The 13,727-nt window shown below is 36.0% G+C and overlaps 1 long non-coding RNA gene across 1 annotated transcript in view; it reads left to right on the forward strand.

Moving 5' to 3' along the window:
* Positions 1-7,759, forward strand: part of LOC148108413 (uncharacterized) — a 129,788-nt gene extending 122,029 nt beyond the window's left edge. Inside the window, exon 5 of the long non-coding RNA XR_015727892.1 lies at positions 7,573-7,759. This is a non-coding gene — a long non-coding RNA (uncharacterized LOC148108413). The remainder of the gene's footprint in view (positions 1-7,572) is intronic.
* The last annotated feature ends 5,968 nt before the right edge of the window (positions 7,760-13,727 follow it).

The following is a 13,727-nucleotide window of genomic DNA, read 5'->3' on the forward strand; positions in this document are numbered from 1 at the left end:
AAGTGTACTCCTTAATCCCCATCACCTATTTCACTCATCCTCCCACCCACCTCCACTCTGGTAACCATCAGTTTGTTCTCTGTTATTAAGAGTCGGCTTGTTGGTTTGTCTCTTTTTTCCCCTTTGCTTGTTTGTTTTGTTTCTTAAATTCCACAGATGAGTGAAATCATATGACATTTGTCTTTCTCTAACTGACTGATTTCACTTAGCATTGAACTCTAGCTTCATCCATGCCATTGCAAATGGCAAGATTTCATTCCTTTTTCTGGCTAAATAATATTCCATTATGTATACATACCACATCCTTTTTATCCATTCATCTATCAATGGACACTTGGGCTGCTTCCATAATTTGGGTATTGCATTTTTTCTCAAGTGTTTATTTAAATTCCAGTTAGTTAACATACAGTATAATATTAGTTTCAGGTATAGAAATTCATGATTCATCACTTACATACAATACCCAGTGCTCATCACAAGTGCCCTTCTTAATACCCATCACCTATTTAACCCATCCCCTCTGCCCACCTCCCCTCCAGCAGCCATCAGTTTGTTCTCAATAGCTATGAGTCTGTTTCTTTTTTTGCCTCTTCGCCCCCCCATTCATTTTTTTGTTTTTAAATTCCTTACATGAGTGAAATCATATGGTGTTTGTCTTTCTCTGGCTGACTGATTTTGCTTAACGTAATACTCTCTAGCTCATCCATGTTGTTGCAAATGGCAAGACTTTATTCTTTTTGATGGCTGAGTAATATTCCATTATATATCACATCTTCTATCCATTCATCAGTCAGTAGACCGTTGGGCTGTTTCCATAATTTGGCTATTGTAGATAATGCTGCTATAAACATCAGGGTGCATGTATCCATTTGAATCAATATTTTTTGTATCCTTTGGGTAAATACCTAGTAGTAAAATTGCTGGATTGCAGGGTAGTTCTATTTTTAACTTTTTGAGGAAACTCCATACTGTTTTCCAGAGTGACTGCACCAGTTTGCAATGTGGAGAAGACATGAATAGACATTTTTCCAAAGAAGACATACAGTTCGCTATTTGTAAATAATGCTGTTATTAACATAGGGGTGCATGTATTCCTTTAAATTAATGTTTTTGTATTTTTTGGGTGGATACCCAGTTGTGCAATTGGTAGGTATTAAAAATAGTTCTATTTTTAACTTTTTAAGGAAACTTCTTACTGTTTTCCAGAGTAGTTGCACCAGTTTGCATTCCCACCAACTGTGCAAGACAGTTCCTTTTTTCTCCACATCCTCACCAACACTGTTTCTTGTGTTTTTGATTTTGCCATTTTGACAGCTGTGAGGTATTATCTCAATGTAGTTTTGATATGCATTTCCCTGATGATGAGTGGTGTTGAGCATCTATTCATGTGTCTGTTGGCCATTTGTGTGTCTTCTTTGTAGAAATGTCTTTTCATATCTTCTGCCCATTTTTTAATTGGATTTTTTTGGGAGGATGTTGAGTTGTATAAGTTCTTTATGTATTTTGGATACTAGCCCTTTATTAGATACGTCATTTGCAAATATCTTTTCCCATTCCATAGGTTCTCTTTTAGTTTTGTTGATTATTTCCATCACTGTGCAGAAGCTTTTTATTTTGACGTCATCCCAATAGTTTATTTTTGCTTTTATTTCCCTTACCTCAGGGGACATATCTAGATAATGTTGCTGCAGCTGATGTCAAAGAGATTACTGTCTGTTCTCTGTTCTAGGAGTTTTATGGTTTCAGGTCTCACATTTAGGTTTTTTAATCCATTTTGGTTTATTTTTTTACATGGTGTAAGAAAGTGATCTAGTTTCATTCCTTTGCATGTAGCTGACCAGTTTTCCCAACACCATTTGTTGAAGAGACTCTTTTCCCATTTAATATTCTTTCCTACTTTGTCAAAAATAATCGACCATATACTTGGGTTTATTTGTGGGTTTTCTATTCTGTTCCATTGATCTATGTGTCTATTTTTGTGCCAGTACCATACTGTCTTCATGACTACAGCTTTGTAATATAACTTGAAGTCTGAAATTGTGATACCTCTGGCTTTGCTTTTCTTTTTCAATATTGCTTTGGCTATTTGGGGTCTTTTATAGTTCCACATAAATTTTAGGATTTTTTTTGTTCTAGCTCTGCGAAAAATGCTGTTGGTATTTTGATAGGGATTTCATTAAATATGTAGATTGCTTGGGGTAAATTTTAACAATATTTGTTCTTCTAATTCATGAGCATGGAATGTGTTTCCATTTCTTTGTGTTGTCTTCAACTTCTTTCATTGGCGTTTTATAGTTTTCAGAGTACAGGTATTTCATTTCTTTGGTTAAGTTTATTCCTAGGTATCTCAAGGTTTTTGGTACAATTGTAAATGGAATTGATTCCTTAATTTCTCTTTCTACTACTTCACTATTGGTGTATAGAAATGCAACAGATTTCTGTATGTTGATTTTGTATATTATGATTTTATTGAATTGATTCACCAGTTCTAGCAGTTTTTTGGTGGAGTCTTTTGAGTTTTCTATATACTGCGTCATGTCATCTGCAAATAGTGCCAGTATTACTTCTTCTTTACCAATTTGGATACTTTTTTTTTTCTTGTCTAATTGCTGTGGTTAGGACTTCCAGGATGATTTTGAATAAATGTGGTGAGAGTGAATATCCTTTTCTTATTCCTGATCTTAGGGGGAAAGCTCTCAGTTTTTTCCCATTGAGTATGATGTTCACTGTGGGTTTTTCATATATGGTCTTCATTATGTTGAAGTACACCCTAAGTCTATTTTGATGAGGGCTTTTATCATGAATGCTGTAATTTGACAAATGCTTTTTCTTTTTTTTTTTTCTTTTTTAAGATTTTATTTATTTATTTGACAGAGACAGCCAGCGAGAGAGGGAACACAGCAGGGGGAGTGGGAGAGGAAGAAGCAGGCTCCCAGCGGAGGAGCCCGATGTGGGACTCGATCCTGGAACGCCAGGATCACGCCCTGAGCCGAAGGCAGACACTTTAACGACTGCGCTACCCAGGCGTCCCAGACAAATGCTTTTTCTGCATCTATTGAAATGATTTTATAGTTTTTATCCTATTGATGTGATATATCATGTTGATTGATTTGCATATAGCAAACCACTCTTGCATCCCAGGAATAAATCCCACCCAATCATGATGAATGATTTCTTAAATGTATTGTTGAGTTCTGTTTGCTAGTATTTTATTAAAAAATTTTGCATCTTTATTCCTCAGAGATATTGGCCTGTAGTTCTCTTTTTTTGTGATATCTTTATTTGGTTTGGTACTAGGGTGATACTGATTTCATAGAATGAAATTGGAAGTTTTCTTTCTTCTATTTTTGGAATAGTTTAAGAAGAATAGGTATTAACTTTTCTTTGAATGTTTGATAGTATTTGCATGTGAGGCCATCTGGTCCTAGACTTGTGTTTGTTGGGAGTTCTTTGATTATTGATACAATATCCTTGCTGGTCATTAGTCTGTTCAGATCTTCTATTTCTTCCTGCCTCAGTTTTGGACAGTTTCTATGTCATTTATTTCTGCTCTAATCTTGATTATTTCCTTTCTTCTCCTGGCTTGGGCTTTGTTTGTTGTTCTTTCTCTAGCTTCTTTAGATGTTTGATTAGGCTGTTTATTTGAGATTTTTCTTGCTTCTTGAGGTAGGCCTGAATTGCTATTAACTACCCTCTTTGAACCACTTTTGCTGCATCCCAAAGGTTTTAAACTGTTGTGTTTTCATTTTTGTTTGTTTCCATGTACTTTTTAATTTTTTCTGTGATTTCTTGGTTGACCCATTCATTGCTGAGTAGCATGTTGTTTAACCTCCATTTTTATGGTCTTTCCAGGTTTTTTTCTTGTGGTTGATTTCTAGTTTCAAGCGTTGTGGTCAGAAAAGATGCATGGCATGACTTTGCTTTTTTTTTAATTTGTTTTGGTTTGTTTTGTGGTCTAATATGTGATCTATTCTGGAAAATGTTCCATTTGCACTTGAAATTAATGTGTATTCTGCTGTTTTAGGATGGAATGTTCTGAATATATCTGTTAAATACATCTGGCCCAGTGTGTCATGCAAAGCCACTGTTTTCTTGATGAATTTCTGTTTGGATGATCTGTCCATCAATGTAAAGTCCCCTACTATTATTGTATTACTATAAATTAGTTTCTTTATGTTTGTTATTAACTGTTTTATGTATTTTCGTGCTCCCATGTTGGGTGCATATATATTTACAATAGTATATCTTCTTGTTGGATTGTTCCCTTTATTATTATACTTGGGGTGGGAGGAGGCAAATGGCACCTGCCACCTCCTTGGTTCCTGGAGAATTCCCCAGTGTGCTCTGAAGTCAGATCTTCCTTCTGTTGTGCAAGTTGTCACTTCTGTGTTGCCTCTCATTGGGCTGTTGTCTCTTTAAGGGTGGAGACCCAGCTATCATTTGTCCTCCCGTTCACCCAGGGCTGAGTCAGCTGACTTTTAAAGCTCCAGGCCCAAAGTCCAGCTGGTTTTACGAACTCACAGAATTCAGCCCCTGTGGTTTTCAAGGTCATACATTATGGCGATTCATTTTTCCCATGTGGGCTCCCTGGTGCTTTCCTGTCTTTGTAACTGCAGTTCTCTCCCTCCTTTAGGCAGCCCCCACGCACTGTTTCTGCCCCTTCTAACCTCTCTGAGGCAGCTTCTTCTCTACATTTAGTTGTAGAGTTTGTTCTGCCAGTCTTCAGATCACTCTCCAGTTTGTTTACTCAGATGTGAGTAATATCTAGTTGTAAACATGGGACAAGGTGAGCTTAGTGTCCTTGGGCTCTGCCATCTTCACAAGTATCTTCAGGTCCCAAACTTAAACCTTTTAACTAGAGCTTTCTCCTGACAGATACCTGTCCATATTTTTCACATCAATGTTCCATAATCTCCTCAAAATTAATCCAGTAAGAGATGAATTTCTGTTCTTAACTTCTCTTCTGTCTGCATTCTTATGTGGATGGAAAATGAACTAGTAACAAAAAAGATTATAATGTATACTAATGATAAATTAGATACAAAGTTATTTCAGAGTATAAGTTTTGTCCTATTTAGTATTTTGACCCAAGGATATTTATTTCTTTCCTTTATCTAGTGCTCACATCATTGGTATCATCTCAAATCAGACTATTATTGAATTATGTGAAGGGGAATATTGACAGGCTGGAATTTAAATATGTTGGGTAGTGTCATAGATCCCAGGAAATCTGATATACGTTTATAGGCTGGATATTATGACAAATAAATCAATTTAAAAAATTGAAGTAGGTATGCATAAAAGATGGATTCATTTTGAACACAATTGAAAAGACTAGGAGTAGTCATAAAGGAAAAAAACTGAGTCATTATTTTTCTTAATTTTAATCCTTAATTGTTGTATAAATTCACAAAAGTCACTAATTTTCTCTTATGAGGCAAATCTGAATAATTTCTTTTAAAGAGAGTAGCACTTGAACCATTGTGTGTGTGTGGGCGGGGAGGTAAGTGTATGTATGTATGCTTGTAATGGGTTTTGTTCAAAATATATTTCAGAAATATATTATGCTGGTCCCAACTCTGAAATAATAACTATTAAAAATTAGTTTTCATATAGATGTAGGTCTACAAGATAGACCTCCATTCTGGCTGTCATGCTTTTTAAACATATAGCTAAAAACATTTTGTATGACTTTTATGATTGCATACCTGTGCTTCTGCTATAGCAAATAAACTTTAAACTTTTGCACTTCTCTCTCTTTTGTCTTTTCACACACACCCCAGATGTAATTATTTTTGATTTTTACAAAAAAGTGATCATAATTCTGTATACTTTTGCAAAGTAACTTGCTTTTCCTTCACCACCTATAATATAGATATTTTCTATCCTAACTGTCCATATATCTATGTATTCTATCATCCATCAGGCTTGCAATTTAATTTTAAGAAAAGAGAATTCCATTCTATTTGCACACCATAATCTATTAATTCATCACTGTTGAGCATTTTACATATTTATTAATAGTCTTTTAAGGTAAAATCTGGTATGATAAAAAGACCTGTGGACACAAACTAAAGAAAGTCATTTAATTTTTTTACTTCTCATTTTCTATAATTTTAATATAGGGGAGTTGTACCTGGTCATCTCCAAAGTTATGCACAACTAAAGTCCTCTGTTTTCTTGTGAGGCCCAGCTCAGGTCATTCATATGTGTGGAATTGCTTTGAAATACTCTAAAGAATTCTACCAATATATAGCTGATATTACTACTGTTATTGTGATTTTGCAATCACTCAGTGAATTGAAAACTTGAGTTAAAGACAATAGACTAGGGATCTGCACAGGCATCCCAGAGAAACTCAGCTGTACTCTAAAGGACTCAGACTAGTGGTAGGTTTATATAATAAGTAAAGCACAGACAGATTACTGAAGGTTTTGAATGCCACATTTGGGATTTGGACATAAAAATAAAGTTTATACAATTTTGTTAGCTTCGAGTAGGAAGTTGTTTGCAACACTGGTTGCATATTTGTACTAACAGGGAAGATTTTTAATAAAGAATACATCACCCAGAAGACACACCTAGGGATTGTGTTCTAATTGGTCTGGAATGTGGCCTGGGCATTGGTACTTAAAAACCTCTCCACACTGGTATCTTTAAAAATGTGATTTGTACATTCAGACTGGATTGAAAATCACCCTTATAAGATAAAGTTGGTTTCTTTATATTTTACATTGCATTTTCCCCACTTTTGTTCCCCCTCCTTGCACCATTCTGGATAGAATATTCATTATGGCTTTAGTGTTCCTATCACTTTTTTATCTATTTAAAAATGGCGGGGCATCCTTGATCAGACCTACTCACCCTTGCTTGATGATCTGGAATCACCAAAGCTTGGAGAGATTTGGCTCCATGTATGTGCCACAGCAGTGCCTATACATTTCCGGTGAATATGATCAAGATGCAACATACAAGTGATCAAAGTGAAGAGATTTCCTAAATGAATCTAAATAATTTTAGATTTTATGTCATGATTGTTTAGCTTTTAAGTGAGGAATAGCAAATCAGATTTGGGAATCTACTTTCAAATATATGCTTAATCTTCATGGTTGCCTTTATTTAACTATTTGATAAGAGAATGTTACTCAGTTTCCTTGGAAATAGAGGAATATATGCATTCACTGAATTGACTGAAAACATATATAGTCTGTTAATCAAAAACAGTAACTACTAAACTTTTGTGTTGCACATGATGCATATATAAAAACAGTTTAGGGTACCTGGGAGCCTCAGTCAGTTAAGCGTCTGCCTTCAGCTCAGGTCATAATCTCAGGGCCCTGGGATCAAGCCCCACATTGGGCTCCTTGCTCAGCGGGAAGTCAGCTTCTCCCTCTGCCTCTCCCCCTGCTTGTGCTCTCTCTCTCTCTTTAAATAAATAAATAAAATCATTAAAAAAAATAAGCAAAAAAACCCATTTCTTGTTTAATAAGAAAAATAACATCAAATTTCACCCTCCTATATACAAAATCAGTGTTTTTTTGGTTTTGTTTTGTTTTGTTTTGTTTTTTACAGGTTATAGAAAGAAGAAAGTGAATACTCAATAGAAATTTGTCTGTCCATGTGTCTGCTGGTATAGCTAAGCAGAACTGATCACGTGAAGTGTTGCTGCCATCTGCAGCATGAAAGACTTATTAAAAGCATGTTCTGCATATATATATATATATATATATATATAGCTGGGTTTTGAACAACTGCTTATTTAAAAGGTAAGAACTGTTTAATTTCTCTATTGTCTACTGCTAGCTTTAAATGTACTTAAAAATGTAATAATATATTTTAAATCATTCCAAGTATGTGTGAACATGATATAGGTACCAAAATGAATACTGACATTATATTTCATTATTTGATTATGCTGAAATTAATTTTGAGCAAACACTTAAAAGATAGACTAAAATAGCCTTTATGATTAATTGATGCCAGGAAATATTTTCTAAATCGTTTATGTTTAGTCAAGTTTTATAGAAATCAGTCCAATAAAATTTAAACTTTTTTCAAATAGCTTTTTTTTTTTTAGGTTTACCCATTACTTTCTTAATTATTATATAGATTAGTAATGCAGGTATCCACAAAGAGGATACCAGAGATGTATTGTCAGTGGATGAAAGATTTTAAGTTGTTGTGTAGATGTTGCTTTCCTAAACAGAGATAACACACAGTGTTGATGAAAATATTACTTATTGAGGCCGTAGGGGGATGAGAACATTTCTCTTAGGTTTCTAAATTCTCTATGTATTTAAAAAATTATCCTTTTGCCATTTCTTTTGCACTCATATTTCTCATTGTAGAAGGTTGACAAAAACTTAACAGCCCTGTGAAACTTGTAAGTCACTTAATGTTGCTGAGTATTGATTACCCCACCTGTGCTTTTGTGCTTATAGTAATCATTTTGTTGTGTTGTTGCACTGCAGTCCACTGAGAAATGCACGTGAGAAGTCTAGCATTATATCTACAACATGCTCACTAATGTTAGCTTGTATACATTCATGAAACAAATCATTTCATCGTGCTTAGTTTTGTTCGAGCAAAATACCAAATATTCATACTTTAAATCTCTTATATTTCTATTGTGATTGATCATTAAAAAGTTGATATTAAGTGGAAAATGCCCAGAAAATTCATTTTCATTTATTTCGATAATGGTATTTGGCAGATAGTCATAAAATACTGGCTCAGTCAACAAAACCTAGTATGATTATCTCCTTTTCTTTGACAAGATTTTTACTTTATTTTTTTCTCTTTAAAATATATCATAGATTCCTTAAATTACATAACTTAAATTACTTAAATCTGCGATGCCTCAATTGAACACCTGGACAGATGGATAAACTACAGTACATGTCACTAAGTACAATGATCAATTGTTTTTATGACAAAAAAAAAGTCATAGCATAAGAAACAAAATCCATTTGCATTCAGAGAATTTTTATTAAAAAGGCCTATTCTTTTAAGATAATCCACAAATTCCAAAACAAAATGTTAGAAGAAAAAAATAAAAGTTTATATAAAGAAAAATTGCTGAACTTGAGAACTCAAAATATTATAAACAATAGGTTCTTTTCCCTCTCATTTTGACAATTAAAGAAACTATGACAGAATGTTAAAATAAGAGTAAGTTGTGAAGTATTAATATTTTATATTATTTGCTATGTTTTATCCTCATTTTGATAATAAACAACAAATCTAAATATATACCCTCAATGAATTAGAATTGTAGTGAACTGCTATAGACACTGCGGGCTATACTCTGATTCTTCAGGTCATCTATCAAAACCTCTCTTTTGTAGAGAAATGTGGGTGACTTATTTAATGAGTTTTAATTCCTTTCCTCCAGGATGTAATGGATAGGGAGGGATATTCAAGGTTATTGTTTTGTTTTTTTCCAGTTCTTGTTGGTTCACTTGGACTAAGTTTCTGAGTTCAATCTAATTTCTAAATAATTTCAAAGCCATCAGAGGATGCTTTGGTCCAGTATAGACAAAACACATTGAGGAGAAGCAATGTTTTGAATCATGATGTAGCCCTACTATTGGGGGACAGCTACAGTACAGCTGAGTGGAAAGGAGTGGCCTCATTTCTCAGGAAGGGCCTAGACTTATCAGGTGTATCCTCAACTCATGGGGCCTCTTCATTTTTTTTTTTTTAAGATTTTATTTATTTTAGAGCCAAAGAGAGAGCAGAGGGTGGGGGCACAGGGACAGGGACAAGCAGACTCTGTGCTGAGATTGGAGCCCGATGTGGGACTCAATGACCCTGAGATCATGACGTGAGCGAAAATCTAGAGTCGGAGGCTTAACCAACCAGCTGAGCCACCCAGGTGCCCCAGAGTCTCTTCATTCTTGATGAAAATTACAGTGTTTCTAACTCCTTTGTCTTTGTGCTGTGCTCTTGGTATAGCATTTTTTTTCTTTCTTAAGTAAAGTCTATACTCAACATGGAGCTCAAACTCACAACCCCCAGATCAAGAGTCCCATGCTCCTCTGACTGAGCCAGCCAGGCACTGTGCTCTTGGCTTGGGATGTTCTCCTAGGTGTTCACTTCCTGTCTTTGACCCCACCTGGCTAAGGGGGACACACACTCATCTCATGTGTTATTATCCACTCTCTAGGGCTCTAATCTCTCATCCTAAATGTATTGAATGCTTCCTCTTTTTGTGCCTTCACATACGTTCTTTTATCATAGCACCTGCAATACTGTATTGTACCAGTTACGGTGAATGGTATAGTCATTCCTTCAGCTTCCCACAACAGAGACTGGGGCTGGACAGAAACTGGGGCTGGACAGAAACTGGGGCTTATCCTTGAGTTCTTAATACTCCTTACATCTCATATCTAGTGCCAGGTTTTGTTAATTCCTTTTCCGTACCTTGCCTTGCAAGGCTATATGATCTAGCCTGAGCCACTTACATCCCAGTTGCACAGGCTACCTGTGTTTCTCAAAACTGCCCTGTAGGCTCTTAACTCCAAGCCCTTGAACTCACTTTTCCCATCTGTCCAGAATTCTGTTTTTCCACATATTCTAATGAATTACTGCCCTTTTTCCCTTTCTTTGCTCAAATGCAACAGCAGTTCCATTTTTCTCTATTTCTTTACTCTGAATTATTTTTCTTTGTGAAAAAAGTGATTGTTCATCATAGCAATGAGTAATAATCAAAACCAGTATTAAACTTGTTTAATCAGTGATTGATTACAAAAGTGCACACATGTATGAAAAAAATTCAGTAACATTCCCTGCAATCTACTTTTGAAAAATCACGTAATCAGCCACAGCTTTAGTCCAGTGAACATTTCTGAGAGTCAGCCAGTCAGAAACAGTCTTAGTCTGGGAAACACTTTTCTATAGCTAAAGTTAACACTCCAGCTTCTATACTTCCTCCTTTTCCAAAACCCCGTGTAAGCTTTCTCCTTTGCTTGTAAACTATGTCTTACAAACTCAGCTCTTCCTTGCCTAAGCAAGCAATAAATTCAACTTACTGTTTTCGATATTGAGTGATGGACTCTATCAGTATTTATGATCATCTATGATTACATCATATGTTTTGTTATCTGTTGGTTTATTGTCCATCTGTATTAGAACATAGGCTCCAAGAAGGCAGGCACCTTGTTGCCTTGTTCACTGCTGGAACTTCATGCCGGCATGGATGCCTAGTACATAATAATAACATCATAAATATTTGTTGAATGCATCTTTAGAGTAGGAATAATTGCCACTTAGCATAATATCTCCACTGCCTAATATAGTGCCCAGTATATAGAAGGAATTTTGTAAAATATTAGTTAAATAAGTGAACAAATATATTCATTGACCATGCATTTTTTTTTAAAGATTTTATTTATTTATTTGACAGAGAGAGAGACAGCCAGGGAGAGAGGGAGCACAAGCAGGGGGAGTGGGAGAGGAAGAAGCAGGCTCCCAGAAGAGGGGCCTGATGTGGGGCTCGATTCCGTAATGCCGGGATCACGCCCTGAGCCGAAGGCAGAGGCCCAACGACTGAGACACCCAGGCGCCCCTGACCATGCATGTTTTAAAATATTTTTTAGGGATGTCCTTGAAGTAAACCAATGATTATTCAGATCTCTGTGGGTCCATTTATATGTCATATATACTCATCTCTCTCTTCAGAAATACATTAGCTGAAAAGATGCCCACCTGCCTATTTGACATCTCCTTTTAGAAAACTTAAAGGAATTACAAAATCAGTATGTTTAAAACTGAATCCATGCTCTTTATCCCCAAACCAGATCCTCTTCTAATTTTCTCACTGTCAGTAAATGGTGTAGAAATCCCCTTTCTTCCTCAAATCTTCAATTTCAACCCAGCATCAAGTAATGATGATTTTACGCCTTAAATATATCTTGAACCTGTTCACTTCTCTCCCTTTACGTGAGTGCCACATGTCTGGGCTACCAATAGCCATCACCTAAACTACTTTAGTAACCTACTAATTGGTCTGTGAGCATCCTTTCCTGCACTGTCCCCAATCCAATCTTTAATCAGTTCACTCTTTTCTTACGAACTTTCATCAGATGCTTTGCTGATGAGACAGAGGCTAGAATCATTAACATGGCGACAGGCCCTATTCATCCTCGTCATGTCACTGGCCTTCTTCAAGTCACATGAGATTGCTATGTCCTCCTCCTCCCCCATCACAGAACTTTTGCATATGTTAACACCTAAGCCAAACACATTCTTCCTTCTGCTCCACTTATTCTTCATATATTAAATCTACCATCATTCCCTCACAACCTGACCAAGTCAAATACCTCTGCCATTCTTAGCATCTTGTCTATCTCCTGTAAATACTTATGTTTGAAGTCTAACCTTTGTGTGTACCATTATTGGATTAATAACGATCTCTTTGAACCATATGCCCCACCAAAGGCAGGGTTACTATATTTTTGGCATACGGGAAGGAGTCAGTAAATATTAATTGAAAGAAAGAAAGAAAGAAAGAAAGAAAGAAAGAAAGAAAGAAAGAAAGAAAGAAAGAAAGAAAGAAAGAAAGAAAGAAAAAAAAGACATTTGAAACTGGTCAAGTCTTTCCCAGTACATCTCAGAATAAACAGAGTTGGAGCCTGTGTTCTGAGAGGTTAGTGGGGCCAAGGAGAGGTAGTAAACCAGAAAACTGTGGTGTACAGAGAACCTTCCTCATTCTAGAGCTGCAAGCTTTTTACTGAAAATGTTACTGAAGAGTGAAAGTCTCGCTAGTCTCTCACGGACTCCTGTTTGGTGGGAAAGGAAAAGGAAAAAGTAGAGCACGGAAGATATGTAAAGATCAATTTCACCTTTAATGAGGAAGAGGAGACAGGATGGATTTTGATTTGTTGTAGTGTGCAATTCAGGAGCAAAGTACTATAGCAGGATTTGTTATATAATATATAATATAGCCAACTTTGAAATAAGCGCTGTATTCTAAGAAGGATTTTTATCTTTAGGGAGTCTCTGTTAGAAGTAGGTGTTTTAAACTTTTTACTAGTTTTAGGATTCATTTAAATATTTTTTTAAATCCAAACATTTGTCATGTTAAATGTAGTGTTTATAGGTAGTGTTTTTCTCCCATTTTGCCCCACCATGAGAGTGTCAAATGCTGCTGTTGTGACATTAATTACAAAAACCTTTCAGTTTAGAAATCAAAAATACAAGAAGAAGACATGAAAATAGGTTCATCTTTAAGGAGAAAATTTGGGGAGGGGGAAAGATAGGGTGCCAGGCGGTCTTCCACATACCGCCTGATTTTCCTTTGTTTTTACTGCATTTTGTTACCCCACCAGGAATTCATATGAAGCATGGTGCCTGATGTGTAACAAGCCCTCAGAAAACGTTAGCTATTTTCCCCCATTTTATTAGTTAATAAGCATCAGCTTTAAAAATGCCACTTCCTTAGCTGGTTATGAATAAGTCACACACACATTAGTCAAAATAGATCAAGGGGAAGGAGAGGAAACACTGCAGTCCCCTCATCTGTCACCACAGCTCTCCAAAGTAACACATGGGAAACCTGAGAAGGTTGAGAAAGACCGTAGGACCAACTTACAGATGCATGGCTAGCACACAGCAGAGCTAGGCTAAAAAAATGTCTATCGCACCCGGGACTGCCATTTGCTTCTGTGACCGTACTGTTCCAACACTCAGGTCATACCAGTGACACTGAAAAACTGGATGGGACC

The sequence above is a fragment of the Ursus americanus genome, chromosome 20, assembly GCF_024610735.1.
Source record: "Ursus americanus isolate L20-20 chromosome 20, mUrsAme1.1.p, whole genome shotgun sequence".
Taxonomy (NCBI): Eukaryota; Metazoa; Chordata; class Mammalia; order Carnivora; family Ursidae; genus Ursus; species Ursus americanus.